The following is a 26,376-nucleotide window of genomic DNA, read 5'->3' as shown; positions in this document are numbered from 1 at the left end:
GCCAGGATCTGCTGTGACGCTGCATCTTCTCAGCCTCTGTGGAAAATAATCTGGCTGGATGCCAGAGGTGAGAGGCCCTTTGGTGGAGAATTTTTCTTCTCTCCTCTCACTTTTGGCTCAGGGTCTGTCTATCAGTGTATTGCCTGGCATTTGGGATCTTCCCCTGTCAGACCTGTGTGTAAGGTCTGGTTAGGATGAAACTATGTTCTTGATGCCTATGAGATTGGCTTTCTTCAGCATGCCTCTGTATTGACCTTGCAAACTAGGTTTCTGTTTCCTTGAGCTTATTCTGAAATTTCCATGCCTTTCTGTTCTTTTTCCTGTATTGAGAATTTTGTGAGAATTAACTGGAAAATAGAACACTGGATTTGAGTGTTTTAGAAGAAGGTGAGTGTGATCTGTTTAATTTCTGAAAACACACACACACAGGTTTGCCTCTTCACCCAAGATGAGGGGCCACACACACACACACACACACACGTTTGCCTCTTCACCCAAGATGAGGGGACACACACACACACACACACACACACACAGGCTTGCCTCTTTACCCAAGACGAGGACTGGGCACCTTCTCCCAGCAGCCTTATAATGTGGCCTCTGCCATGATCACCTCTGCTCACTTTCAGATAGGAAACCAAGATTTCATACCTCCGGACATACCTCTGGGATGCATCCTTAAGAACTGGGACAAGTGTAATCCTTAGACCCTAAGGAAAATCTGATATTCTTTGTAATAAGTTAGGCAGTGGGGAAATTTGTCCTAAAAATGGGAGTCTAAATTATGTAAGAAATGAGCTTCTATTAACCAAGGCTCTCAAGAGAACCTGATGGAGTTTTTTCTTGTTTAAAAAGTTTACAAGAGGCTATAATCAAACCTACTGATTTGGATCCTAAGAATCCCACAGGAAAAAAAATCATGTTGAGAGATGAATTTATGGCACGACACTCGTTTATTGAGCTGCCCCAGATAGCAAAAGAAATGGCAAGGGCTGCAGATAAGCCCAGCACCTCTAGGATGTAGCTCTCTGATAAGTTTTCAGAAAGTTTACAGCAGGGCTGTTCTGGCCACAAGAAAAACGTTTAATAGAACTTTGCCTGTTGGTTATTAAACTGAGTTCTTTTAGATTACAGAAGCTGAAACACTTTAAATGTTTAAAACTGAAATACTTACTGTAGGCAGAAACAAGGATATTCCGAAATGGCCTGACGTCACTGGATTCTGGTAACTTGGGTCTACCGTGGCTGTCGGAATAATCCTGGCTTTTCCTTCTCTGCTGTAGCCAAGGAAAGCACGTCTGCCTAAGTGAACACGTGCAAAAGGTCTACAATGTTGCAAAACTACTGGGCAGAAAATCCTGGGTACATCTTTCTCAGCTCCGGAAGGCCAAGGTCCTGACTATGTGGCCAAGCCAACTTGAGGGTGGAACCTGAATCAACGACCCATCAGCGCCTTCCCATCCGCCCCCTCACTGATAGGTGACTAAGTTCGATTGTCTTCTTATAGAGCAGTTTGATTATCTCCATGTGTGCTACTTGTTATATCTTTTTTAATTATGTGAATTAACGATCTAATGGCCTTTTAGGGGCTTGGGTTCAGAAAGCTTCTGTTGGATGGTCCCAATTCTTTCGCTGCCATCGAGTCAAATTACAACTCCTGGTGACTCTACAAAGCAGAGTAGAACTGCTTCTGTGGATTTCCAAGACGAACTCTTGCCAGAAATAGAAAGCCTCGTCTTTTTCCTGTGGAGCAGCCGGTGAGTTAGAACTGCTCTCCTGGTAAGTAGCCACGATGCCTCCAGGGATCCTCAATCCAGGAAACATGCTAGAATCTAATGTCCTGTTGAATTGGTCACAAGACCTCTCATTTTAAACGATCACTTTATTCTGCTTTCACAAGCTTTTACTTAGGGCAATCAGGTGAAATTATGGTCCCCTTCAGTAATCAATCTACTCTATACCTTGTTTGAATCTCACTTGGAGACTAGTGAACCGATTACTATGTGACACCCCGTCACTGAAACAATATCCTACTTGCTGTGTTAGTCTGGGTACTTTAGAGAAACAAATCCACAGAAACTCGTGTATAAGAGAGAGTTTTATATAAAGGTTAAGTGAGCATCAAGAAACCATCCCAACCAAGTGCTGCCCAAGCCCACAAGGCCAACATCATTAACCCATTAACCCATCAGTCCAACACCAATCCACAAAGTCCTCCTCCATCTCACGAAACACACCCTATGACGCCGACTGCAGGAGGAAAGCCAAATCAATGCTCGTGTGAGCATCTCAGCACTGGCGGGGGTCTCCACACGGCTGCTCAGACCCAGGGCTGCATCGGGGTAGGTCCATGTGGCTTCTCCTTAGGGATGTCTTACAGGAAGCGAGCCCTGCAAGCTGAAGCACGAACCGGCTAAGGCAGCTACACCTGGGTCCAACCATCAGAAATCAAGAGACCCGAGAACTCTAAAAACGAGGCTCATTGAGCCATTTATCCCTCCGCCTTTCAATTAACCCCACGTGTGTGTGTGTTTATCACCCAGGTTGGCACAATAAACTTTAACTATATCACTTGCCATTCAAGGAAAGTAAATGTGTTCCAGCAATGTAATATGCTTGCCCTGGAGAGTTAGGTAGGTTTTACCAAGAAAGTTATGACAAACTAGTTGAAAGTTCAGCATTGCCCACTTTAAAATGAGAATAAGGAAAACTGTTAGTCCACCACTCAGGTTGGGGTTGGTCATTTTGAAAGTTTTAATCCCTAGTTATCTCATAGTTAAATTGGAACCCTTTTTGTGAAATGTACCAATTGCCCAGGGAAAATAGCAGACAAAGCTACTGAGGGGATGGGAGCACAGCAGTGGGCCTCACGCATGTTGGCTAGCGAGTCCCTGCACAACAGAAGCTGTGGGCTTCATTCACTAGCCCAGGGAGTCAAGCCTGTGCAAGAGTGCGAACTTCTCGCACACACAGGGAAGTCGAACAGGATGCACACAGAATGAGACCATGGGCCACATGACCACACACTGCGACACCTCTACAAGCACCACACTTATTTAAGTGGCACTGTCAGGAAGAGGAGCCAATCAACTTTCCGAGGGATGCTGACGATTTTCATCTGCACTCCACGGACAGCATTACCTCTCACTTCTGTCTCACAGAAGTAGACAAAGGAGTGCCGCCTGGACCAAGAGGAGCATGGCTCTGACCGACACTGCAAACTTTCTAGGGGAAGACAGAGGGGCCAGCACCGGGAGCGTAGAGTCCGCCACGGCTGCATCGTGTGCCCTGCTGAAGCCCAGCTTAATTACGCAGGTGCCGCCCTCAACCTCTAATCAAGAAGAGGACGTGCATCAGAGGCAGAAACCCACAGGCACCTGTTTGGCAGAAAGCTGTGGGCTGCACACAGAGCCCTGGCTCCATCGATGCCGTGCGTCAGCCCCAAAGCCATTTTCTGCATCCTGTAGACACACATAGCTCTAACCACTAACTACACCCAGGGCCAGGACAGATCCTAGGAAAAGCAGGAAGAGAATGTGCACTTACAGATATGGGTACGCAAGCGTGCACACACAAAAGAATTAGAAGGTGTGGCCTAAAAGTGTACTCGGAGCTAGAACATGTATAGAAAAAATGAGCTATCTTTCTTTAGCCTTTCATTTCAGCCTTTTAGTCCAATTCACCCCTCCCTGTTATTGCAACGTGACTTTCATGAAGAATCCTTGACAGTGAAGTGGAGTACAGAGAAGGTTTAGTGATATGTGAACACCGAAAAACCAAACGCACTGCCGGGGTCAGATAGAGCGGGTAGAACTGGTCCTGGGCATTCTTGCCGAGACTGGCTGTTCATCGGACGAGAAAGCCTCAGAGTACTTCTGTGGGGCAGCTGGTGGCTTCAAATTGCTGAGCCCGCAGTTAGCAGTCGATGCATAACTACTACACCATGTCTTGTTTCTGGAAAAACTAGCACTGATCACTGTCGGCCCACTCCTCACTCCTCCTCCGTCTGCCCCCTTCTGACTGAGAATGTTCCTGAGGACAACCTTTGGTATGAGTGTTACGGAGCTTTCCGAGACAGACCCAGTCAAGACTGAGGACAGGGCGACTGCCCACCACAAGCAAGCCTGTGTCTGGGAATGACTCTCACCCAAAAGTCAGCAGCTTCCCCAAAGACCATACCCCCCCCCCACACTGTACAGTGGATGTGGAGATAGGTCTACTCAGATAGGGAGGTGATGGCACTCTGCGCAGGAAGCAGCTATGGATGGAGAGGCCTCTGCCCCTGGTCCCACAAAGAATTGTATATGAAATCTCTTGGGGAAAATAAGACAGGGCATAGGAGGAAGCCCATGACAACATATTGGGACTACATTTCCCAGAATTCCTCGATGCCCTAATTTCCAGGGACTTTCTTGAGCTCAGGAACTTTTTAAAGAATTTAAAGGGAAAAGGAAATGCTCTAAAATTGATTGTGGTAAAAATTGTATAACTCTTTAATGTGGTTGAACTATTGAATTGTACGATGAGTGATCGAAGTGCCAATAAAGCTGTTTAAAAAAATTTTTTTAAAACCTTGATGTACAGGGTTGGGGGAAGAGATACTGAGGACAGCCAGCTGGTCAAGTTTTCTTCCGCTCAGCACAGCGGTTCTCAGCCTGTGGGTCGAGACCCTTTTGGGGGGTCAAACGACCCTTTCACAGGGGTCGCCCGATTCATAACAGTAGCAACAAAAATAATGTTATGGTTGGGGGTCACCACAACATGATGAACTGTATGCAAGGGTCACGGCATTGGGAAAGTTGAGAACCGCTGTCCTAGCAGCTTCTAAAAGTTCTCTTGTGATGTCCTATATCTTCAAAAAGTAAATCTTTCTCTAGGCCAGACAAGAGCCAACTTCTAGTATCAGGCTACATAAAGATGCATGTTTCAGGGCATTTAAGTTTATCGGAAGAATGGTTCAATAGATGGGGCAATGTATTATGTATATGTATATGTATATATACACACACACACATAATTGAGAAAGCAGAAATTCACTACTGAATAGCTGATTACCTCATAATTAAGAATAAACACTGGCCCAACCAAAGCAACCAAGGAACCAAGAAGAATCATAGAGCCCATCCCAAAGACTGGCCTATCGATCCCCCTCAAGCATGGTGTTATTACACATTGTGATTTCCTTCTAACATTCTGGGCTAATTCCTTAAAAGGAGATCATACTTGATCCTGCCCTTAGTTCTAATGGCTTATCAACAAATGGTCACTTCATGTCTTATATCCCATATGTGTGAACTTCTCCCTAGCTGGAGGTGCTACATGAGGCCAGCCAGGAAATTGATTCTATGCTACTAAAAAGCCTATGGACTTAATTTCAAATGGGAGGTCATTAAATCTGCAACATTTAGTGAGAAAGAATCTGAGCAGGTCTTATGGTGCCTGGGTGTCCTGGAGTGTAGATGGATCTGCTTCCTGCCTCGGTTATCCAAACTGACATGGCACCTAATATGCAGCAGCAGCTAACAACACAGTGGAGGCTCAGGTGGTCTGACCCTAGGGACCTGTATTCTCTACAATGTTTCTCTGGGCTTTACCTGTGTTTGAATTTGTGAACTGTAGTGGGTGCTAGTGAAGTGTTCTGTCTTGGGATGATCCCCAACCTATTGACCAGGCAGAAATCAAAAAGTGCTCTTGGCTTATAAAAGCTGTATTAAATATTTCTATAGTAATCCTCTGCATGAACATGCCAAACAAGGAGGGAGGGCACATAAGATTTGTCTATCCAGGCAATGATTATCAATCAGTTACTATCAAGTCAATTCCAATTCATGGCGGCCTCCTGTCGGTCAGAGTAGATCTTTCTTCAAAAGAGTTTTCAGCAGCTGGCTTTTAAAACAATAGATCACCAGTATTGCTTCCAAGATACCTCGAGGTAGACTAGAACCCTCAACTCTTTGACAACATCAAATGTTCAAACCAACTGGGGACTCCAGGAAATGATCAGCACGACTAACCTGAGGGAGCGCAAGGGGCAAACACAGGTCACCTGCCTGCGTGGCCACATGATAGTGCAATTAAATAGCTCCATCCACTGAGGCAAACTGACAGTTGTTCTGTTCACTATTTTTCTGCCACAAGCCAGTGTTTCTTGTACTGCTCACTCTCATCATCTCATTCACTAGAGACATAATTTATTGCACATACTTCTCATGATCCTGTTATGTCCCCATTGGGTCCCCTCCTCTAGGACGGCAGTCTGTGTTCCTCCCCACTTCTTGAAATATCGTCTTCAATACAGTTCAGGTGATTTGACCCCAAACCTAGCTACTCTTCAAGCCATATGCCCTGATGGAGAGTGGCATGGTTGGAGTACCAGCACTGGGAGCTGAGAGGGGAGAAGAGGGGCTGAACTAGCGAGCTCAAATTCTGGCAAACTGTTCCATCATCCTCCATCACCTCCACGGCTGAGCAGAAGAAACACCTGTCTCAGGGAATCTGGGTTAGAGCCAAAGCAAGTCGTCCGCATGGAAGGTTTGTTCCAAGTATCACATTTTATCTTTTAAAATTTATGCATATTTGCCTTCCTCTCATAATAAATGTGATTGAAAATTAAAGAATGTTTATTCCTGAATCTTCCAGGAAAACTGGTTCTGCAGGGAAAATGCGACATTTATACTGAAGTCTCTAACAATCCCCGGTGAGGCCCTGAGCTATGTACCTCTAAAAGCTGTGATGTATGGATCCAGAAGACCGAGTCCCCTGAGATTCAGTGACCATCTGTCCATTCATGCCACCTGCCCATTCATCCAGAGCCCAAGAAACCCCGGGCTAATGGCTGGCAGCTGAGTTAGCAGCTCCCCAAGCGATCTCCTTCTCCAACTCACGAATCGCTAACTTAATGCTCCCTTGCTACATGCCTGGAAACATGTGACCTGCTTACATGGTACCCAGGCAGCAAAGTGAGCACCAGAAGGGAGCAGTCTAAGTTGAGCACAAGGCAAATAGTAATTCCAAACCAAACCTGCTGCCATCGAGTCAATTCTGACTCACAGAGACCCTATAGGACAGGGTAGAACGGCCCCTGTGGGTTTCCGAGACTTTAACTCTTGGCGGGAATAGAAAGCCCCATCCATCTCCTGTAGAGCAGCCAGTGGTTTCAAACTATTGACCTTGGTATTAGCAGCCGAACACATAACCACTATGCCACCGAGGCTCCTCAATGCAAATAGTATAGCGGAGTGGCAATAAAAGCTGACCTCCGTTTGGATGAACCTCAGCTTCCATTCATGCATTCATCACAAGTGCAGAAGGCTGCGCCCCTGGCAGAGTGGGCACTCAAAGGTGAGCGAAAGTATCACCAGCTGGAAGAATGACTCTGTATTCAGAAAAATGTAAAAGTCAACACAAACAGAAGGAATGAGTGGCAGATGGAGAGGAGGAGCGTCAAACTCAGGAGGTTCCTGATGACCTTCCTTTGGTATAGCTATGAAGAATCAATGGGATTTGGAGATACACAAGAGTTCATGGAAAGTACAGAAAAAGCGCCTGACTGCTAACTGAAAGGTTGGGTGTTCTAGGCTACCCAGAAAGGCCTCCAAAGACAAACCTGGTGAACTTCTTCCCAATAATCCGCCACTGAAGGTGCTAGGGAGCACAATCATACTCTGACACTCATGGGCTGGCCAGCAGTTGCACCTGGCTCAAGGGCACTCATTTGCTGGTGGCTGGGCCAGGAGAGACATGCTCACAGGCAAGGAAGCATGAAAACCACCATAGCAGGCAGAGAACAGAGGACCACAGGCAGCACAGGGAGTAGGGCATGGGCAGGGGCCAGGGGTGGGGGGCGGGGGCTGGGTGGTGAAAGGTGATGAGAGCGAAAAGTGGAGATCTTTGTAACACCAAGCAGTTTGAATTTTCTGTGTCTGGTTGATTAATGAGGAGCCATGGGAGACTATGTAACAGGAAAGTGAAACAAGCAGTTAACAACATTCAGGAAACGGAATTGGGTAGTGACTGCAGGGATAAGCAGAAACAAAGGAGCCTTGAGACTGGCTGAAAGGTGCCCGCAACAATGGAGGCTTGCTGGCAGAGGGGAGGGAGGCAGCAGCAGTGGCCACATACAAGAAATGGGTGTCAAGGAACAAATGAGGTGGGACCATTAGCATGTGGCAGCCAACTGGAAACTGTAACAGGAAGCTGGTACCTGAAAGCCTTGCTACTCAAGAGATCCACTCTCCTTCATATTTCCTCTAAGGGGACTGCCATGCAACTGCGAATCCCTTGCTGCTGAATGGAACCCACTGGCTTGTTTACAGGGCTAATTAGACATTCTTCTGGAAAATGTGGACCTTACTGGTAGAGGCTGACCCTTGGGTCTTTAACTCTAGCTGTTTCCTTCCACTAGCTCCTCACTAGCACAGGCAGGGAATTAGAGCCAGGAACTACATCAGGCTTCCAACCAAAACGTTTCAATGGGCAATCCAAAATCCGAAGTGAGAATCCTCCTGGAGACTTGCCAGGGCTTCCTACACTCAAAGAGAACCTAAGGACATGGTCAGAGCTGCTGTTTCTAAATCTTCAATGTGAGTCCGAGAGGGAAGAGACAGGATGGAAAGGAGCTGCTCTTTTGAAAGCATATCTCCCAGCCCTCTACCACGCTTAGCACACAGCGTCTCTCTCACCTCCCAGCACACAGCATAGTTCCAGGGGACTAGGCCATTCCAGACATATATGCACACTGTCAGCTAGAATCCAAGCAGCACACTCTCAAATGGACCATGGCCAGCAAACACACACACACACACACACACACACACACACACACACACACACGATTTGCAGCCACTAAAAAAATGTTCATTCAAAATGTGAATGCTATTTGAAAACCTTGGGAAAATGAATATTCTTGCAACTTAGATCAGCTTCCTTTTGTTTAGAAGAATCTCCATGAAAAAAGAAAAAAAAACAAAAACGGGTTGTTTTCTCAGCCTTTACTATGTTCTCCCTGAGTAAACTAGGAAGAGGCAACAAGGACACAGGACTCTAATCCCCCCCTACCCCAAACAAACCCGGAGGGTCAAATCTGGAGACTTCCTGAGCCCTGCCACTCTACAGAGTGCCCAGCCCTGCCCAGCTCAGAGCAAGCCTTGCAATCGTCCTGATAAAAAGTGCAGTGCCAATATCAAGGGATTATCCCTGAACTGGCTGTTCTTTCCCCGGGCAGCTCCGCATGTGAGGCCTGCCAGAGTGCTAACCAGCCTGTCCCGACTCACTAACAAGGTGCCCACTCACTGCCCTAAGACAGGATGCGTACAGGCTGCCTGCCTCTCAGCTCCAGAGATCAGAAGGGAGCAGGCTACTTTTTATTTATGTGGTGTGTTTTTTTCTCTCTCCGGGCTCCCTTTGGGAAAGGGTAGAAAGCTAAATAAAACGGATACTTTCTCCCACACTTTTAGGGGGGGGATTAAGTGGAGACTGCATGACCTTTCTGGAAAGCAGTTTGGCAATGTTTATAGAGAATCTTACAGATGGCCCATCTTCAGTCCAGTAAAATCTGCTTCTAGGAATCTGTCCTAAGGAAGCAATCCGTGATGCAAATAAAACAATAGAAGGACATCTACAGAGCTCAACTGCAGCACAAGCTAACCCGTGAAAAATGGAAAGTAACTTATAGAACAAACAAAGGGGAATGGCTTAATGAATTACAGTGCATTCTTGGAAAACACCAATATGCATACGAAGAGCTGTTGATGACCACAGATGTAGGAAGGAGTCCTGGTGGCACAGTGGTTATGTGTTCGGCTGCTAACCATAAGGTCAGCAGTTTGAAACCACTAGCTGCTCTGCAGGAGAAAGATGGGGCTTTCTACTTCCACAAAGTAACAACCTCAGAAACTCACATAGGCAGTTCTACCCTGTCCTGTTGAGTTTCGTTGAATCAATATAGACTCTATGGCAGTGAGTTTGGTTTTGAGAGCGTTTTATAGACATAAGAATGGATTACATACTCATAGCTCCAATATAAGAACAATTAGCTCTTATGACGTAGCCCTGCTCACAGCCTTCCCCCATGAAGTGATCATTGAAGAGATAGGTGCGGTAGCAAAGTGGGATAAAAAAAGATGACAGTGACGGGCTGTGATAGTCTGGGTACTTTAGAGAAACAAATTCGCAGAAACTCATGTATAAGAGAGAGTTTCATATAAAGGGTAAGTGCACATCAAGGAAACATCCCAACCAAGTGCTGCCCAAGCCCACAAGTCTAATATTAACCCATTAACTCATATGTCCAACACCTATCCACACAGTCCTCCTCCATTTACAAAACAGATGCAATGGTGCTGACTGCAGGAGGAAAGCCGAGTCAGTGAATGTGTAAGCATCTCAGCGCTAGCAGGGGTCTCCACACGGGTGCACCAGCACCCAGGGATGCATCAGGGTAGGCTTCTTCTCAGGGATGTCTTGCAGGAGGTGAGCCTTGCAAATTGAAGCAGGAATTGGCTAAGGCAGCTTCACCCTGGTCTGATCATCACAAAGCAAGAGACCCGAGACTAGAAAGACGAGGCTCACCGAGCCATTCAACCCTCCGCCATTCAGTTAGCCCCACATGTGTTTATTGGCCAGGTTGGCACAATAAACTAACTACCTCACTAGCTATCATTTTTTTTTAAAAAGCATCTGAGTCTTAAAGGCCTATTTTAAAACAAGCAGCCATATAAATGAGGCAGTGGCTAAATTTACGTAGAATTTCAAACAATAAAATCCAAACCCAAAGGAAGGATTGGACTCAGCTTGAATTCTGAACACCCAGTTTGCAGAAGGTTGCAGATGACAGTGAAAGCCCAAAACTCATTGGTAGGGGTCCCCCATGCAGATCTATCCTCTGGTGAATTCCCTATGACAATGGACGGACAGAGATGGGCAAGTTCTTGCTACCAGACTATGTACACCACAGGAGAGATCACTGCAGTTGCACTTAGGACAAAATGTGACACCTTGCCAGCGGTCTCCCTCTTGACCCAATGTATAATTGCTCCAGCTGTTAATATTTTCTGCTTTGTTATCAATTGAAGTTTTAGTTTCATTGCGTTATTGTTGTTGGGCTGTTTGTCTCTATTTTGTGTGATTTTCTTTCTGGACATGAAACCCAGATCAGGTAAGCCTATAGAGACAACAACTGGATCAATAGATTCAAGAGGCATGGCAAGAGGAGCTGGCAGGAAATGGGGAAGTAACAAAGGGGATTACAAGCAAGAAGAAATGTCCTGAAATTGATTGTGGTGATGGTCACACGACTCTTACAAATGTGACTGAACTATTAAAATGTATGGTATGTGAATTGTATGTCAATGAAATTGTTTAAAAATATGCTAAGCGTTAAATTTTTTAAAGAATGGATTTACTGAGAAAAGATGCATACATACATCCCAATGCACAGAAAAATATAGATATGAAATATATGATATACTATATACATATATGAAATATAGTAAACATACAGATAATGTATTCATATAATATTTATGTAAATATAATATTATAGGGAGATGTATGGTATATATAAAACATATAAATCTAAATAGTAACAGCGATCACCTCTGGCATGTAAACGTTGCTTTCATTTGTATGCTGCTATGTATTTTCAGAGGAGCCCTAATGGTGTAGTGGTTAAGCGTTGGTCTGCCATCCACAAGGCCCATAGTGCAAAACCACCAGACACTCCTTGGAAGAAAGACGAGGCTTTCTACTCCCATAAAAAAGTTAAAACCTTGGAACTTCATAGGGCCAGTTCTACCCTGTCCTATATGCTCCCTGTGAGTCAGCATCAACTCATTTACCGTGAGAGATACTCCTGTCTCACTCAGTTCCATATTGTGGTGTAGAGAAGACATATGGGGCCACATAGTTCTGAGATATAATACCAGCTCTATCACTTAATAGTGAGGCAAACAATTTCACCTTTCTAAACCTCAGTTTCCTCACCTGCTAATGGGGTGTGATGATATCAGTCCTTTAAAATTGTGTGTCGGGTGTCTTGCACTCTGCCTGCCTATTCATTTACGGTGTAGTCCATAGCCTCTACCCCAGGAAGGGCGATCCATGAGTTTAACACCTACAAATGGAACACAGAGGAAAGAAGTATTGCCTTCTTTAGTTTGATCAATGGACTTCGGAAGCAGAACGAGACTATGTTTGCAAATGCCAGTCCTTCCAAACTGCTGGCTGAATGGGCGTAGACAAGTCATTAAAACTCGCAAACTTCAGGTTCGCCTTTAAAATCAGGAAAATACCAAACTCTGTGATGTGAAAAAAGAAGATGTAGACTATTTAGAAGAATGCCGCACACACAGTAAGTTCTCAATAACTATTGGTTACTGTTTTTGGAAGAAAAAAACAACATTACTGAAACACCAACTTGCACAGTGTCGGATGCTTTCTTCAAAATTTTATTTTCAATATGGTGACTGTGACAAATCACTCACCACCTCAGATCCACACAAACTTCACCCATGCCCTTCGCTGACCCCTCCTGCCCTCCCACACTTGCACACAGCACTCACAAATACACATTAACACCAACCAGTGACCACCTTTGGGGAAAACCTCTCCCAGCACTGCAAAGGAGAGCAGCGCCCATCTGTACACAAGCTCCCGGCCAATTTGGCTTATGAAGAAAGGGCACATCAGTTAATGACCAGGCTGCACAAAACAGAAAAGAAGATGTACCCCTGATTCGTCAAGACTAAGGTCAGAAAAAGGTGAGAGAGCGCTTAGATTGGGGCTCTGGTTGCAATTTTGAGCTCTGCCACTAGCTGGTATTAGGACAATCCTCAGGACCCTGTCATTGCTTCATTTCTCTCTCCCACGTGACTGCTGTAGGGACTGTACCTTGCTGGAAGTCCAAGCCACCAAGCCACCATGATCGCTCACCTGCGCACACGGACTAGCTTCCTATGCGGTCTCTCTGCTTGCACTCCATTTAGAAAAGAACACTCTAAAAAAGTGTTCATCCTTAAACTCCTCCCAAGACATCCCACCAAACTGAGAAGGAAACTCAAGTGTTTCATCATTGTCTACACAGCTCTTCAGTGACTCGGGTTTCTTGCCCTTTCCCAAATAAGCCGCCTTATTCCTACCACAGGGCCTTTGCACTAGATGTTGCGTCTCCTAGAAATGTTCTTTTCCACAGAGAGGCCCTCCACCCCATTACAGAGAAACACTCCAAATCGTTTCACGATTGTCGTCCTAGGGGTCAGCACTGGTCATAGCCTCCTTTCCTATGTGGTACACGTCACCGCTGCGGCTCAGCACCTCTCTCCTTGTCCATGCCTAAGCCGACACAAGAGCTCAGCATCGCCTGGACACTGTTCATGGAAGTGCTTCACAAGAATTAGGGTGCTGCATACGTGTAAACAAGGGGCCACGGTGCCCAAAGTAATCAAAGCGCATGCACACGCACACACGAAATGGAGGGATAGGCCTTCAAATGATTTAAAAAATAAACCAATAAAGAAATAAACATTTCTTTAAATACGGGAGGCCTACAGGCCAGAGAAGCACAAACTATACTGACAATTCTCTAATTCCATCTCTTTGTTCCACCAGCTTCATAAATCACAGGTGGTTGTAACCCTCCTGCAGGCAGAAAACAGTACACTCTTTGGCAGTCACCTGAAGAAGGATTTTGGCCACATCAGCATGACTAATTCAGCCAGCTTTCAGCTGGGCCCTCCTCACTGCAGAGCTGCTGACCCTGCTCGCGTCTGCACTCCCGCGGGGGGCGAGAGAGCCTGCAATTCCCACAACCCCATCCTCTTAGAAGCCTGTAGGCTGAGGTTTCTATGCATCCACCTGGTACCCATACCCCAGAGCCTACCACTGACATCTCTAAGGTTTCCCTTCCACCCATGTGCGTGTATCAGGCCTTGCTCAGAGACTCCGAGGGTCTGGGAGCCCTGTGTACGCTAGTCAGAGTGTGCTGGTCTGTCCCTCTGAGCTAGGCCAGAATCCCCTGTAAAGAGGTTCGCTGTCAGCAAACTCCAGTCCCTAGAAGTCATGACCAGGGCAGAGCAAACATACAGATTGTCCAAGTGGTCACGACCTCGGATGACTCCTGAAGCCACCTGGAGTTGTGATAAGTCAGCTTGCCGGTGGAGGTCAGGTTTTCCTGAAAGCATGAATTACCAGGGAGAGAACCACACACAATTCCTGGTTTTGATAAAATTTTAAAAAAAGACTCACAAAGCAAATTCCCCTGCGGAGTCTTCTCCAGGCCAGGCTCAGGCCTTACCACATGTGTCTCCCACAGAACCTCAAATCCATTCATCCCAGGGGGCTGAGTCGGGTGAATTGGCTTTCCCATCTGTTATCCCAGAAGCCCCAGGGCTCTGAGGTATGGAGGGAACATCAGCATCTCATCCCCCACTACTTCACATCAATTCCAACTCATATCAGCCCCAGCCCTACACATAGGCCTAGTTTCTATGGAGCAGACAATTTCATCTTTCTCCCATAAAGTGGCTCTAGGATTTGAACAACTGACCTTAAGGTTAGCACAAGGTCCATCCTTACCAAAAGGCCCCTGAAGCAGGAAAATAACCAAAACAAAACAGCTCCGTGCCCTAAGTCCGTTCTGACTCATAGGGACCCTCTAGGGCAGCATAGACGTGCCCCTTCGGGTATCGGGGCTCATCTGTCTCCCCGGTCTCTCTGCTATTATAACATAAACTGCACAAGAGCAAGGCCTGTGTCTGCTCTGTTCTCTGCCATATCGTGAGAATGGATTCACCACCAAGAAGGCAAGGGCCTTCCAAGAACTGCTGTGTGAAGCCAGGCTTCTGTGACCCTGACATGAGCGGCAAACAGTCAGAGGTCTCTTCTCATCCTCTGTGAGCAGGGTCACTACAGAACCTTCCATTTCACAAGCCTTCTCAAGATCCTGACTCAAATGCCCCAAAGCACGTCAAGATCCCCCTCCCTGACTCCTGCTTAAGAGTCGGTGGCATGGTGGGGCAGGGGTACTCAGGTGAGGCAAGCAGGAGTGGAGGTGAGCATCTGAGTCTATCAAGGTGTCTGGACCCATGGGGGAGGGAATCTACAAGAATGTGAACAGATGTGCCTGGTGGGATGTAGATATGTGTGTGAGCTGCAGGGCGTGGGGGTGTCTGTAAAGAAGGTGGGGGAGCAGGTGTGCATATATGCCCATGTGGATATGGGTGCAACTTCTTTTAAAGGAGAAGAAGGCGGGGAAAGTGAGAGAAAGTGCTGGAACTTCCTTGTCCCGGTGCAAACTCAAGTAGGAGACACTGCACTTGGGTCATCATCAAGAATTCTTCCCTGTTTCCCACTGCCTGACCCAGTAGTAAGGGAAGGAAACAATGTAACCAGAGCCCAGGCCTCCCCCAGTGAAAGGACCGGAAGGCAATTGCAGTATTAACCAGGCAGTCCAAGCCCGCTTTGGAAAACAGGGTGGTGAGGGTATGGGTGGTTCTGGCTTAATCGGTACAGTGTTTCTCTTTGGGGATTGGAATCAGTGGTGGAGTCTGATCAGGCACCATTCCTGCACTGTGTCTCCAGTGTTGTCCACTGTAGAGCTATGGGTCAGCGAAGGATGTCGTGTCTCATAGTAGGGCTGGCCCTATGGTCCTTGCTGCGCTTTGGCTGCTAAGTGGGAATATCGTCCTCAGGGCTTGGTGGACCAGGATGTGTTCCACTCTCTCTTCCTCTCCCTTCATTAGCTCCTGTGTGCTCTGGGGAGAGGGCGCTATTCTTGTTCTATCTTGTTCACCATTGTGGTTCTAGCACCAGAGCAGGTCCATATGTAGCGGGCTGTGATACTGGGAACTTCCCAAGCAACCTCTCATTCCTCCGGGTTCAGCAGTGACTTCCTCAGCCATCCGTCTTACACCCTTTGACAAGCAACCCAAGAAGCTATTAAGAGTTTAGTGTGAATGCATCACTTCTATTTAGGGGCTGCTTTCAAATATGAGAAATCATATCTATTGAGAGGGCATCGGGCAGAGGAGCAGAGAAAAAGAAAAGGCGGCATGCTCAAAAGAGCCCTGGGGTGAGAGACAAGGACCTGCTGAATCATGGATTTCCATGGCATCGCTCCATATAAACAGCAGCTTCTTCTGAACTTAGAGCTGAAAGGGATCTCTGAAGTCCTGGCGATTTGGGGTGGATCGACTAGGAGAGACAATAAATTTAGCTGCAGGCAAGGGCTGCAGATTGGTTGTCTGATCTTTGACTTTCCAATGACTCCACAGTGGGACCATAACAGAAATAAAAAGGGGAAACCCAGCAACGGTGCAAAGCCACATGCTCAATATTAGTGCACATTCAGTAAGAGCATCTCCCTGTTGCCAGGCGCCCCTGTACACACATGGTTACTATTAGAAAGTTCATCATGGAAAATGCTGAGCTCTCTTTCCCCAGTCCTGCATTTCCCAGCTCCACACTACAATTTCAGCTTCCATATAATGTTACCGGACAGTGCTATTGGCTCCATCCACTTACTTGTTCCAGGCCTTTGTGACCTTTCCATTCCCTTCACGCTGCCTGCCACGTCAGCCCAAAGGAGCTGCAAGACCTTCTGGCTGAAGCCTGGGCCTGGGCCTGGCCCAGGCAAACACGGACATTTTCCACTCGGCCACAACAGCCAGCAAAGCGTTCAGGGGGGATGAAGGCAACTTGCTACATCACCCCGAGTGGCTTCAGGAAAGGGTAAAACAGCAACAGAGCCCACCTTAGCTACTGAAAATATCCACACACCATCTCCACTCAGGGACAAAAGGAAGGCTGAGGGTAAGGCTGCTCTCTTCCCTTGGTTTGCCAAGCAGGGACCATTGCATGACCTTGGAAAGAGAGCCCTGTTTGAAGGGCAACCTCATAAAAAGTTTAGTACCTGCTTGTCAGTCAAAACTTCATAAACAGACAAAGGATTTTTTGGCTTATTATTATCTGTGGGCAATCATCCCGTTCCATTAGGCTGGATAACTGAGCGAAAACTATTCAAGAACATTAACATCACAGCCAAGGTCACTCACTCTGCACCGTCCTGGCTGCCTCACTAACTCAAAGGCCAAAGTAGATGGCTTTTATGAATAATAGTAAGAGCAACAAGGAACATTAACATTTATAAATCTATTTATATAGAGAAATGGTTTCTGCTATGCTTTTAATAAAAATGTTCTACTGGTCAAGTGAGGAACCTTCTAGCAATATGAGTGCTTTGGTGTGATGCCACTGAGCATAAGAAAAAGGACTGGTTTGGGGAAAGAAAGTGTGACATCAGCAGCCGGCATAGGTTTGGTTCCCTGTTCCACCATGTTTTTGTCTTGTGACTTTAAGTCACCTCACACCTGCCGTTTCCCACGCAGCAGAGGGTCCTGGTGAGGCTCGCTGATGTAATGTATTTAATTAGCTCGACACAACAGCAGCATGTGGCGGCCCTCTCTAACTATAGACCGCCACTGCATTTGTTCTCATTCATGATAATAACATCTCTAACACAAATGATGCAATCTCATTTGGTTCCCATGACAACCCAGGAATGGAGACAAGCGTGCCTTTGCTCTGCTGCTATCCCTCAGCCTGTCCACCTGCCCAGCAGTCACTTCAGGACTGGGATTGGGCGACCCCAGCTCCGCAGGCCCCAGCCTGCGCCCTTGACTTTGCGATGGCCCTTGAGTGAGAGGAAAGGGAACCACCGTATGTGCTTCCCCAAGGACTGCCCTTAGGGACAGGCACGGACTACAGTTCAAGTTGTAACCTGGCACAGGAAACCTGGCAGGTAGAAAACTTTAATTCTTAAAAGCGAAGGGAAAAACCCAAATTTTTCAAACTTCTCTTTTTAGTCACCCCCGAAGGCCAAGGTTTGTATTCCTCTTTTCTTCATTCAACAAACATTTATTGAACTTTATCTCGGTGGCGGGCTCTAGTTTGGCACTTGGGATACAAGCTTCCTGTCCTCTAAGTTTCACTGTTGAATGTAAGGAGATGATGATCAAGTACACAGAACACAAATTGGGAGAAGGAAGTAAACAGGGCATAGAGAGAGTGACCGAGTGGCACACTGGCTGGATGTTTTACTTATTTTTATGGTGCAGTGGGTACGTGTTGGGCAGCGATCCTCATGGTCGGCAGTTGGAAACCACCAGCCGCTCTCGGGGGAAAGGTGGGAAGTTCTACTCCCGTAAGGAATTACAGTCTCTGAAATCCACAGGAGTGTCGCTTTGAGTCTGCATTGACTCGGTAGCGGTGAGTGAATGACTAGAATTTAAGCTCAAGGGTCCTCAAATATCTGGCTCTCTGACATATGTCACATACCTCAAACAATGTCGACAGGTGACACAATAGCCATTTGTTGAAGTCTTATATGGGAGGGGAGGGGGGAGGGGAGGGCAGAGTCCAGGACAGCCTCTCCGAGGTCGCAGCTTTAAGATGAACCTGAGAAATGGGAATGAGTCAAACGCAGAAGAACAGGAACCAGTGATTTGAATCAAAGAGAGAGCCAGTCTGGCCAAAGTCCTTGAGATGTGTAAGAGCTCGGCAGCTCTTGGGGGCAGGACCCCACGGGCATACCATGACAAGATTGATGACACCTTTGTGAGGCCTCTGGCTTCTCGCTCTCATCCAATGCAGCACCCCTTAATGAGCCAGAGGAGCACCATGTGGGACTTCAGAAAAATCTCTGCGCCTCGCCTCCTTCCCCCAGTCCCCATGCTCTTTCAGGGCTGGGTCCCTCATTTCCTTTCCTCACTCCGAGTCCCTGATGGCAGAGTCCAAGATTAGACGTAACCTCCCCTGTAAACCAGAGATCACTGAGGATCACCTCAGAGAGCTGCTGTAAAGATGTCAGACCAGACATGACAAAATAATAATTTATCATTTATCTAGGGTTCATGAGGGATGGGGAGCGGGGAAGGAGGGAGGAAATGAGGAGCTGATTGCAGGGGCTCCAGGAGAAAGAACATGTTTTGAGAACAATGATGGCAACAAATGTACACATGTGCTTGGCACAGTGGATGGATGTATGGATTGTGATAAGAGTTGTACGAGCCCCCAATAAAATGATTAAAGAAGAATATGATCCTCTTACCGCAGACCCTACCAACTCATTGCCAACTTGATTCTGACAAATAACAACACTTGATGCCAGCGCACACAGTCCCACAGGAGTTCCAGGGCTGTTGTCTCGCAGCAGCAGACAACCAACAGCTGCCCCACAGAATTACCAGTGGGTTCGAACTGCCGACCTTACAGTGAACTGTCAACCACTTCAACACTGTGCCACCAGGCCCCTAGCACAGATAAGGTGCTCAGTGAAAGAGAGTATGATTGAGTATGATTGTTCTGTGGTAAAATATACATAATAAAGGACTTGCCATTTAATAATTTTCCCTGTAGAATTCAGTAGCACATCTTTCATGGGGTGCAGTCCTCTCTGCTGTCCATTTCCAAAAGCTTTTCACCGCCTCAAACGGAAACTCAGGACCCCTTCCACGCTCCTCCCCAGCCTGCTGAACTGACGAATGGACTTCACCTCGATGCAACTGTCTGTTCTACAAGTGTATACAAGCTGCATCATCTCATAGCTGTCTTTTTGCATTGGACGTTTTTACTCAGTGTCCAAAGTTCACTCGTATCAAAGCATTTCTCTTTACTCCTAAGTCATTATCTACTTTTAATGATCAGTTTTATTATTCTTACTTAAATGTTCCCTCTTTCGTCAGCCCCCTGGATGAAAGACACCTGTCACCCAGATTCCCAAACACCCAACCCCAGGGGTGGTAGAGAGCCCCGGACCACTCTTCTCTTGGTGTTGGCTATTTATTAGATGTGATCATCCCAAATCTTCACTCACTACAGTGGTTTCGGGGAGCCCTAAGGGGATTTAAGGGTCCCCTAGGTCCCCATAAGCCATTGCCGACCAATGCCTTAGGGTACCTCCAGTCCTTGGACAAAGTGGAAAGGCTCTTTAATTTCACAGGCTCTGCAACTGGCCCTGAGATGTGCTTCCTCGGCTGGCACTTCCTCATTTAACTTTTTAAAATATGTGCCCAAATGTCTTGCCTTTTCAACTCACCTCTCCTCCTCCTCAACACCTTCCACCTTGCCCCTGGACCCCAGTAATTTCAAAACGGTAGAATTTTAGGGGCAGCTTTTAAAGATGCTAACTTAGCTCTTCCCGTGGTGGCCTGAGGTGACCCAGAAAACCACACAAAATCATGCAAATCACGATGGTGAAATCTTCGGGTCCATTTTCAGCACACTCTTGAACCTGCCCAGGCAAACAAGGGTATGCATATATGGAAAGACACGAAGCATTTGAAAGAGGTCGCCTTGCAGAAGCAGCGTGTGCTGTTCTGGTGTGGCCGTGGTGGAGTTGGTAGGTGCACCCAGGTCAAACAGTGGGGTGCACCCAAGGTCGGTGGCCCAAAAAGAGGGCTGGATTTTTGCTGCACATGCTTGCCGATGCAGAAATCAAGCCTGAACTTCAGGGTTTACATGTGGCTTCTCTAATCATTGAGCATGCACAGGTGGGCAAATGCGAGATGGACACACAGAAATCGGGGTAGGATCAACCCCTGTATGAGATACCCCTTCCATATTTTTAGGTGATCCTTATTAAAAAGGAACAAATTGTTCCTAGAGCAGAAGAGGAGCTTGCACAGAAGAAAAGGATATTCCCAGACAACCTGAAAAAGCAAAAATGTACTACTTGGGAGTAAATAAAGCTTTAAGTAAAAGCTAATAAAAGTAAATAAATAAAGATGCTAGTTTAAACACACACACATCAGGAAACACAAGTTGTAACCATCTCCTAGCAATAATCCCTCACCTACACCACGCAGCTATCACTGCCCAGGAGCGGGGCATGCATTAAATGGCAGCAACTGTGTTTTAATAATTTCCCTGTGTTTTACATCAGAAATGTAAGCACAGGTCCCATCTGGGACAGATTCCTTCCCAGGGTGCACTATCAGCATCCCTTCCTCCTGGAAGTCCTCCTGAATCTTTCGCCCCTCCCACAGATGGGAGCGATTTCTCAGCAGTTCCTCACAGTCCTTTCCCAGCATCTGTCTGTATAGTAAGATTATAGTCAAGCGTGTAAGTATCATATCTTCCCTCCTAAATTGGGCATCCTTTTTTAAAAACAGGTGTGTGTGTGTGTGTGTGTGTGTGAATTAGGTGGAGATTTACATTTCAGACCATCCGTTTTATGTTAACAGTTTAAACTACTAATCTAATCCCCCAATAGTTAATCCTAACCCTGTCCTTTGATTTCTCTTCTCCCTCTTGTGGATCACTATCTTTCCCTTCATCCAAGTAAACAGCTGTTACCCCTCTGGTCTATCGATTCATTTTTCATCCTTTGGTGCCCACCTCCTCACCCCACCCCTGACCCACAAATTTTAAAAAATAATTTTTTTAAGGATCAACCTGGAGAACAGTCTGCTGAGTTATATTAGTAAATTAGTCAATCACTAAAGGACAGGTATTGTATGAGACCATTGTTAAGAAGTAGGAAAAAAATCAAGACAAAGATTTTCATACTGAAGAGAGCAGACTTTGGAAGTTAAACCAGACATCCTTCAGAACAGCAGCCACATCGTCCTCAACCTTCCATTATGTCCCCCTACACTGCTGCCACATAGAAATATGTAAAGTATATCTCCCCAAATGGCTGACATGCAATATGTGCATAAAAGATTGTTAAGGTAGATGACTTTATAAATGCAAGAGAGCGATTATTAAGTTGAAAGAACATGTAATTTTTTAAATAAAATATCATGTGTTACATACAAGTCCCTGGGCGGTACAAGTAGTCAAGTGCTGTTACAGGAAAGGCTGGTTATTTGGGGCCAGATGGAGTGATCTTAGATGAGAAGTCTTCAATTTCTCACTTAGAATCAATGTGGAAATTAAAATCATATTACAAAACCGTGCTCTATAGAAACTAAGCTATATCGCTGTATGAAGTAAAACAAGCCTCCCTTTCAACAAGATGGATCGACGCGTGGCGGATGCACAACAGGCTCAAACTTAACAAGAACTATGAAGATGGTACAGGATGCGACAGCATGGCCTTCTGTTGGATGTAGAACTGGTTTCATGGCACATAACATCACGCCTTACCACAAGAAAAGCAGCAGCAGGATTGTGTTAGATGTTGAGAGGGGATGTGGGATGCTGGAGTACTAAAACATGCAGAACACGGTCCATCAACACGGCAAGAGGGTGAGCGTCGATGAGGTTTGTTCTCCCTGCCCCAGACCAGGCTGAGGACTCCAAATGCTGAAGAAATCCAAGGACACACGGACCACCTCTGCCATGCTCTTCTGGAGTAACAAGAAAGCTGCTCCTTTGGCCCCTGGAAACCTTCAGAGGTTTTAAAGCTTCTGACTCTTAAAAACAGACAGGAACCAGAACCTGGTTTGAGAATCCTTGAGTGGGGAGGGGTGTGCATTTACAGTGTTCTGAATTTCCAATGATTGCAGCCTTAGATTTGTCTATGAAGAAAGCACAAGGGTGGACTCCCCTGACACTGTTGAAGGTGGCTTTGTTGCTTTCTTCAGGGTGCTGCCTCGGAACAGAGACACTTGGGCTTAGTTATACACAAGCTACCTTCCCACACCAACATTTTCTGCCAGTGACATCAGGTCGTAATGAACCAGGCATCCTTGATAATGAAAAGAAGGGTTGAGGAATGATCTCAGGCTGCACTGACCCACGTCCTAGATACTGGGTCAATGGCAGTCACAAATTAATTGTATGAACATGAACTGCAGTCTCACTTGGTCCCAGGGGACTGAGCCACCCTCTCTTTATGACTCCCTAACCAAGTACATACCTAAGTATCAAGGTACCTGCCCCCAAATTAGGCCTTAAGGAAAGTGGGTAGGCTAATATTCCTTGGACAATCATCTTATTTGAGGAATAGCTACAATGGTTTAATTTTAGGATCAACTTGTATAAGTTTAAATCAGATGAAATCAACCTTGCACGATTTTGGTTCATGCAATTTGGCATGCGTTTATCGTCTATCCATTGTGTTCCAGACGAGTTATAAGTCTTTGGAATCAGCCATTGAGAACAACGAAATGAGAGCCAAATGAAAACTCTATTCTGAAGAGAACACACAGGCAACCTTCAAATGCCCTCATGAGCATGGATTTACTCCCTTGTGATTCCTGGGCCTGGATTCCTGGCCAAACCCAGAGGCCCCCTTGATTGCACTTTTCCTGACAGCACCCAGAGAATACAGGGTGAGAGACTCTGTGATCAGGAAATAAACGTGTGAAGAATAGAAATGGCAGGCCCTGTAAATCATTACTGGAAGCCCTGCCAATATTCCTCTACTCTGGGCTTTGGTCCTGTCCCTGAAGCTCTGTGCACCAGCCAGAGTATGGCACTCACCTGTTGATCCCACATAGTTGGAGTCTGGGAATCTCAGGATAGGTTGGGTGATTTTGGGTCACCTGTACTTGTAGGGCTGTTGCCTGGTCTGTAAAGTGGAAGGGTACAAGTAGGTCATCTCTAACTTCCCTTTCAGGTTCTAGCATTCCATGATGCTAAGTGCATTCCAAGTTGGGAATTACTTGTCTCTTACTCTTGGTGGATGCAACAGACAAACATCACCCTCCTCCTCTTTCCTAACCCAGCCCCATTTTCCAGTGAGTCTCTATCAGGTCTGCAATAATCAAGCCATTCCCATTCCACACACCGCCAATTGGAGTAGGGAATTTTCTAGTGCTGATTAATGAGACAAGTGCAGAACTGTGTGGTCTCTGCAATAAGTACCCACTTTCTAAGCAGGATAAAAAATCTGGAGGAGAAAACAACAGGACCAGTGGTTCCCGGGGGACATGGGAGAGGGGGAAGCAGGGAAACGAACTGGGTGTTAACAAACCCAGACACAAGGGAACAACAAGTGATCCAAAATCAATGGCGAGGAGGGTGTAAGAGGCCTGGTCGGGCTTGATCAAGGGCAATGTAACTGAGAGGAATTACTGAAACCCAAATGAAGGCTGAACATGATATTGGGACAAGAGGAAAGTAAAAGGAAATAGAGGAAACAACTAGGAGGTTCAAATACAGGCAGGTACATATGTAAAAATATTGATACATATTTATACATAACAATACATAACAATAGGGAAATGGATCTCTGTACATATGTTTATATGTTAAGTACCAAGGTAGCCTTTCAAGTCTGCCTAGACCAGAGGATATACACTGATACAGATGGAAACACAGGGAATCCAGGGCAGATGATCCCTTTAGGACCAGTGGTGTGAGTGGCGATACTGGGAGGGTAAAGGGTTCATGAGGAAGGGGGAAGCGGAGAGGGAGGGGAAAAATGGTGACCTGATGCCAGGGGCTTAGGTGGAGAGCAAATGTTTTGAGAATGATGAGGGCAATGAATATACAAATGTGCTTTACACAATTGAAGTATGTATGGATTGTGATAAGAGTTGTATGAGCCCCTAATAAAATGATTTTTTTAAGTATCAAGGTAGCAGTGGGCCTCTAGTCAAGTACTCCCTCAACACAAGAATGCTTTGTTTTAATAATCTGTCATTCCGTGATGCTGACCTTCCCAACAGGATCGTGGAAGACAAAATGGGTATATAGCAAATGTGGTGAAGAAGGCTGATGGTGCCTGGCTATCAAAATACATAATGTCTGGGGTCTTAAAAGCTTGAAGATAAACAAGCAGCCGTCTAGGTGAGAAGCAACAAAGCCCATATGAAAGAAGCACACCAGCCTATGTAATCATGAGGTATCGATAGGATCAAGTATCAGGCATCAAAGAACAAAAAAAAAATCATATAATTGTGAATGAGGGGGAGTGCAGAGTGGAAACCCAAAGCCCATGTATAGGCAACTGAACAACACTCCCTTACCGAAGGGTCTTGGGGAGGAGACGAGCCAGTCAGAGTGCAGTGTAGCAACGATGAAACATACAACTTTCCTCCAGTTCCTTAATGCTTTCTCCCCTCCACTATCATGATCCCAATTCTACTTTATAAATCCGGCTAGACCAGAGGATGTACACTGGTACAGATAGGAACTGGAAACACAGGGAATCGAGGACAGATAAACCCCTCAGAACCAATAATGAGAGTCGTGATACCAAGAGGGGAAGGGGAAGGTGGAGGAGAAAGGGGGAACCTATCACAATGATCTACATATAATCTCCTCCCTGGGGGATGGACAACAGAAAAGTGGGTGAAGGGAGACATCGGACAGTGTAAGATATGAAAAAATAATAATTTATAAATTATCAAGGGTTCTTGAGGGAAGGAGGGAGGGAGAGAGGGAGGGGGGGATGAGAAGCTGATACCAAGGGCTCAAATAGAAACCACATGTTTTGAGAATGATGATGGCAGCAAATGTACAAACGTACTTGACACAATGGATGGATGGATGAATTGTGATAAGAGTTGTATGAGTCCCCAATAAAATAATTTAAAAGATAGTAAAAAGTAACCTCTTTCTAAAAAGCCTTCAACAGAAGATATGACCCCACCCTGAGTCTGAATATTTTCTATATCTGAATGCGGTATTTGAAACTACCACTACTGCCACCTTGCAGCCATGAGAGGAATCAGACATAGGATGAAACCATCACTAAGGAGAGCAGACAAGAGAAACAGGAGCCAAGGGCTTGACTGCTGAACATAGCCCTGATTCTCACCACACTGGTGCACCCTGGGCCCCAACCCATTCTCCAAAGTCCCCTACTGTTTCAGTCGATTTGAGTCCATGGTTTCCGTTAAAAGCAGCCAAAAGCATTCTGATACAGTGGACCATCCATTTAAATTTAAGTAGTCTGAAGCCCTCCTAATATATCGTCTACAGTGGGGTCCTCCTTGAATGCCCAGGGCAGCACTTCAGACGCAATCTGTATGATAATTAAGTAAATCCCTATCATCCTTTCTGTTTACTTTCCATAAGCCTGGAGCACACAGATATTTACACTCTCTCAAATGGTTGTTTTCCAGACAAGAATGAACAGCTGTTTTCCAACAAGAAATACCACTAACTTATTTTTCTCCGTGGAGACACGGAGTCCGGTTGTGAACTCAATCAGAAACTCAGTACCTTAAGCATATTCTTCCTCCTTCTCATTGTGCTGGTGGTTCTGTGCTTCTCAAGGTACAATTCATTTTGTTTACCTGGGAATGCGGACTGGATTTCTCGCTGTGTTTCCCAGCTGAGGCACATTTCAGCACACTAGCAAGGGGAGACTTGAGTTTCTCATCTTCCGTCTCACCAACAAAAGAAACAGTAAGTCAGTCCGCATGAAACGGTGCCCCCACATGCAATAAAAACCTCCGTGCTGCATTGCCATTTCCTTTGCAA

The 26,376-nt window shown here is 46.0% G+C and overlaps 1 protein-coding gene across 4 annotated transcripts in view; it reads right to left on the bottom strand.

The window, feature by feature from the left end:
- KCNMA1 (potassium calcium-activated channel subfamily M alpha 1) overlaps positions 1-26,376 on the bottom strand; it is a 992,499-nt gene that overhangs the window by 797,613 nt on the left and 168,510 nt on the right. The window lies entirely within an intron of this gene.

The sequence above is a fragment of the Tenrec ecaudatus genome, chromosome 16, assembly GCF_050624435.1.
Source record: "Tenrec ecaudatus isolate mTenEca1 chromosome 16, mTenEca1.hap1, whole genome shotgun sequence".
NCBI lineage: Eukaryota > Metazoa > Chordata > Mammalia > Afrosoricida > Tenrecidae > Tenrec > Tenrec ecaudatus.
The sequence above is the reverse complement of the archived record's forward strand: the minus strand, read 5'-3'. Positions and strand labels throughout refer to the sequence as shown.